The following is a 5,505-nucleotide window of genomic DNA, read 5'->3' on the forward strand; positions in this document are numbered from 1 at the left end:
TCGGGATCTCACCGCTTACGACGGCACGGCGTCTAACGGTCGAACATGAGTTTCGCGAGTTCGATGTCGAGACTCGGAATCGTCTGTAGACGACTTAGGTACCCAAAAGTACCTAAAAGTATTTAAGTGTTTAAAGCGCGTCATCTAACCTATGTAGGTAGGATATCTTAAAAAATACATAGGTTAGTGAGGATGTAGGAAAGTGTATGTGTGAACTATTTCGACACATTTATTAGTCATTTATACCTTTCAATACTCAAAATAACTACTATATTTTTGAAACTTTTTTTGTTAATAACTTTTTAATAAAAAACGAGTGACGGCTAAAACTTTCTGTAGGTCACTCAGGAGGGTGACCTTGACAACATATGTCAAGGTCAAGGTCATTGGGGCTGGGTCCCCTATTATGCATATTTACCAAAATTTCTTGAAAATGACGATATCTACGACATGACTCTTATCGGAATCATGTGTCACCCTTTGAACCATACAACTTTTGTTTGAAACATTTTTCCATATTTTTCATATTTTTCGAGATATTTGCCTGCGTCGATTAAAATGACTCACCCTATAGAAATTTAATTTGACTCAATCTACCATCACGCTAGTAACACGCGCTGCCGCCACGAGGCGTACTTTCTCGTAACTAAAAATTGGCACGCGTTCAATAAGGGGCGAGCCTGCGAGGTGCTGCAAAATGCTTAAACCTTGATATTGTTCGCTGCGGACAGCTTAAGTCGCCTTAAGTGATCCTTATATCTCACGTAGCACAGTACAGAAGGCAACAAACATAATTTTATTAATTTAATCTAACATAATAAGTATATACAATAGTATACCGTGCACATTCTATCCTTGGTTCTATATTGGTACTTGTAATGTTCTTGGTATTTAATGCGAAATATTCTCAGTATATACTACGAACTAGGAAAAGGCGGAGATAGAAATGTTCTCAGTATGTCCGCAGTAAACCGTAGTACGTATCTCGAATGTTTTGAGAATATACGCAATCTACTACTGCGATATCCTTCGAACGTTCTCAGTATCTACTTGTGCTGTATGGGGGTGTATTTGATCGCTCATATTTATGTCGATGTCGCGAGCATTGATTCTTCCGTTTTTGTAATTCTTCTTTTGACAATGACAACATCTTATAATACTAAAAATCACAATTATGATTTTTAGTTTATATATTTATATTTATTTATTTATATTTTTTTATTCATATCTTATATAACTATACTGTTAATATTGCATTAATTACTTCTCTGCATTCCCAGCAATCCTGGCCGTTTAACTTTGCTCTGTCAGCTTTACATCGCATGTTAAGCTGCTCTGAAATGTCCTTTCTTTTTGACAATCTGTAAATAATGTTTTCATTAGATATATAAAAGCAACTTACACACACACACACACACACACATTATCACAATTATTAAGTAATATTTACACATTAAACTTATTCAATAACATCTTTTTTCAGGTGGCTTGTTTTCAGTGTCATCCAAATTGAAATTATCCATTTTATTTCTATTTGCAGTTTGTTCTGCAGGCAGATAAAAAGTTTCGTCTTCGATATCGGTCTTGTTATGCATTTTTATTGGTGAAAGATAACTTGTGTTAACTTTAATGCGAGCCAAACTCGTACGTAAGAGACGAAGAGTGAGTTAATCTAAGATTAAAAGTTAACCGACACTTGTGAAACTGAGTCTAAATGTATATAAAATATGTAATACTTTGATGCATTATACTTATTAATTAAATGTCATGTACTTATGTACTTATGTAAACTTTTTCAATAACTATTTTGAAGAAAATTACCAAGAGATAGTAGGAATGCATTATGTATTACAAGATGTGCCACAAACATCATTAGAAGGTATGTATATTTTATTATAGTAATATTATAATTTGAGTTAGTACATTACATTTAATTAATAATTATAATGCATCAAAGTATAACATATCAAGAGACACGGTAGTGTCTCGCGCCAAGTACGCGCGGAGCGAAACCGACCGTGACTCTTTTACGCGACGCGACGAGTTGCGAGTACTCGAGATGTTGAGATCTCAATAACGAGTGAACGGATCAAGTTCTAAGTAGGCTTGATCGATAGCTTGGGGTCGATTAATAAATAAAAGTGTTTTTATTTTTCCCTTACGTGTCCTACGAGCGGAGATATTGCGACGCAAAGTCCAAATGTGAAAATTTTATATTAAGACGTCTACGTCGTCGTCGTCGTCGTCTCTCAATCATCAGAGAAACGTAACTTTCACTACTTTCAACGGTATATGGCTCTTGATTTCCGATAAGTCGCGCGCGCATTATTATCGATCTAGTAGGTAAATTAGGTCGATATAGACTTATCGGCCAGGAGGTTATCAAGAGACACGGTACAGCGCGTTCAACGCACTTACAAGGGAACGGTCGGGGGTGTCCGAGACCGATTTGGATGCGCTTTGGATATGTTGTTGAGCATCAAAAAATATTAGACTCGTATTTTTTTTTTGCGGCTTATCTCGACGTTTAGGGGTTGAAACAACCCCTCGAAAATAACGGATTTTATAGTTTTTAGCGAATATCTTCGAAAATATAAGGCGTATGAAAAAAAGTTTGGTACAAAAGGTTTATGGCTTTTTGTGCTCTTTACAATGGCGTAATCAGATTTTTCAAATTTGTCACATTTTTTAATTTAACCCCACCCCCACCTATTATTTTTGCCAAATATAACAATTTTTCCAACGCAAATTTAAGAGCGTCAAATGCCAAATACATCCATGTGTATTTTTATTATGATACCATTATTAGATTTTTGGCAAGACGAGATGATATGTGGTATAGGCGTCGCGCTGTAGGTAGGTGTTGCGTTATTTCTGTTCAAGTTGCGCCGTACGCTTAAAAATTTCCATTTCAACTCCGGGATGACCAAAAGCGCTGATGCGAAGGCCAGCGCAAGGCTATTTCGAGAGTCCTGGACTAGCAACGGAATGTAGACTCCGATATTATAAATACCACCGCCGAATTGTAAGATCGAGCGGGCAGTCGCAAATTTGAACGTGCGTCACATTAACCGCTACAATAATACACTATCCCAATTATAACTCCGGGACAACCGACCGATTCTACTACCACCTTCACTAATTTGGCTCTCCCATCGTGCTATTTGTCGTATTGATGTAACTTTTTTGTACCTTCGTTTAACTCCTTCAAGCGATCTTCCCCTTGTTTTACCACTCCTCCAGTATTCCACAGCTTGCCTTTTATAGTCACTTGATATTGTTGCCTCAACAGAGCTGCAAGTAACTTCTTCCGGAAGATATACTTTACCATCATCTTCCTCAAATAAATCAACTCTTTCCGGTTCTGGAATCTCATATATATCATAAAAACCTAAAGTTTCTTCCTCTTCTACGTCAAATTCTTGGTTTTGTATGTCAAGCAGTATACGTTCAATGTTTTCTTTTACTTCTTCTTCCTCCGAAGTTGTCGAACTTGGTGAATAGTTGAAAGCAGTGAAAGTTGCAGAAAGTAGCATTATTACATTGTATGGATTAAACTTCATTCTGAAAGATATTAAAATTAAATATTTGTCTCGAACTTTAATTATATAAATAAATACGCACTTTATAATTAATGGAGTGGTCTTTGTTAGGTTTGATACCGTCTCTTTCCAATTTGCGACTGCCCGCCCGATACAATTCGGCGGTATTTATAATGTCGGAGTCGACATTCCGTTGCTAGTCCAGGACTTTCGAAATAGCCTTGCGCTGGCCTTCGCATCAGCGCTTTCGGTCATCCCGGAGTTGAAATGGAAATTTTTAAGCGTACGGCGCAACTTGAACAGAAATAACGCAACACCTACCTACAGCGCGACGCCTATACCACATATCATCTCGTCTTGCCAAAAATCTAATAATGGTATCATAATAAAAATACACATGGATGTATTTGGCATTTGACGCTCTTAAATTTGCGTTGGAAAAATTGTTATATTTGGCAAAAATAATAGGTGGGGGTGGGGTTAAATTAAAAAATGTGACAAATTTGAAAAATCTGATTACGCCATTGTAAAGAGCACAAAAAGCCATAAACCTTTTGTACCAAACTTTTTTTCATACGCCTTATATTTTTGAAGATATTCGCTAAAAACTATAAAATCCGTTATTTTTGAGGGGTTGTTTCAACCCCTAAACGTCGAGATACGCCGCAAAAAAAAAACACGTGTCTAATGTTTTTTGATGCTCAACAACATATTCAAAGCGCATCCAAATCGGGTAGGTTCTAAATCGGGTTTTTTCGACCAATAAACGTCGAGATAAGCCGCAAAAAAAAATACGAGTCTAATATTTTTTGATGCTCAACAACATATCCAAAGCGCATCCAAATCGGTCTCGGACACCCCCGACCGTTCCCTTGTTAGTAGTTATAACCTATAGTGACAGTCGTGTCAGATGTCAAATAGTGAGATCACGGCCTGCCCGGCCATAGAAGGAAACAGAAAGAGATCGGGATCGGAATTACATGCAGATGGCGTTGGCATAGAAGGATAGCATATGGATATACAAACTTGTCCATTTTGGGATATTCCTACAGTGTCCACAAATGTATATCGTATGGATATATTTATAAGGTCCATGGACATCCCGACAAGAGATGGACATAAAACGGACATCCATAGGATATCCTGTGCTGTCTGGGAAGGTGAAGTCATCGAAAAATGAATATTTCACGAGATATTTTATATTTTATATTAAAAGTAGCATAACAAAATTTAAAATATCTCAGGAAGTCCTTAATAAAAGAGAGCTTTATTATAGTGTTTTGAAAACGTCTCAACAAGGGCTACAAGAATATGTAATAAAAAATTGAGGTTTCATTAAAAAAAATTTTGATCACATTGACTTGGCCTTGAAAAGGTCATTCGAAGTCAAGTTCATATTTTCATCATCTGCTTCCCTTTATATCCTACAACTTTTATCTGAAACATTTTTCCATATCTAAAGCCGTTTTCGAGATTTAGGGGGCTGGGTCAGACTTTAGAGATACCCTGTATAAAGTGCCGACAATACACATAAAAATTTACGAATATAAATCCATTTTCAAACAAATTTAGACTACTTATGGGTTTTAATTACATGTACGTTTGATGTTATTCAGCAAAAGTGCAACGCAGATGTGGTGGTACAAAATCTTTAATTGTGACTGTGAAATTTACTACATTTAGGTTAGGTTGTAATCGGACCCGGCTAAGTGACGGCTCGGATTCGCGAATTATATGAATTTACTGCCCGGTCGCCACTCGGTTTAATCAACAATCTACCGAGAAGTTTTAGTTTTCGTTTCTCGTTAAGAGTGAATTCTAATATTAACCATCTTTTCTGTTTCAGGTTCCCGCCTTCGATGGATCGCCGCTGGACAACGATGGATCACCAACGATGTGACTCTGGATCGCCGCTGGACAACGCTGGATTGTCAATTGGATCGCCGCTGCTGGACTTCCCCGG

The 5,505-nt window shown here is 37.1% G+C and overlaps 1 long non-coding RNA gene across 1 annotated transcript; it reads right to left on the reverse strand.

Annotated features, from left to right (window-relative positions):
- Positions 1–2,438: 2,438 nt before the first annotated feature.
- On the reverse strand, positions 2,439–3,735 carry LOC139783522 (uncharacterized). The gene is made up of 3 exons (XR_011721305.1): positions 3,625–3,735; positions 2,801–3,564; positions 2,439–2,583 (listed from the first exon to the last, which is right to left on the reverse strand). It is a non-coding gene; the product is annotated as an uncharacterized lncRNA (long non-coding RNA).
- Between the last annotated feature and the right edge of the window lie 1,770 nt (positions 3,736–5,505).

This window comes from Temnothorax nylanderi, unplaced genomic scaffold (genome assembly GCF_030848795.1).
Source record: "Temnothorax nylanderi isolate EJ_2023f unplaced genomic scaffold, tnyl_v1.0 TNYL_tig0510_pilon, whole genome shotgun sequence".
Taxonomy (NCBI): domain Eukaryota; kingdom Metazoa; phylum Arthropoda; class Insecta; order Hymenoptera; family Formicidae; genus Temnothorax; species Temnothorax nylanderi.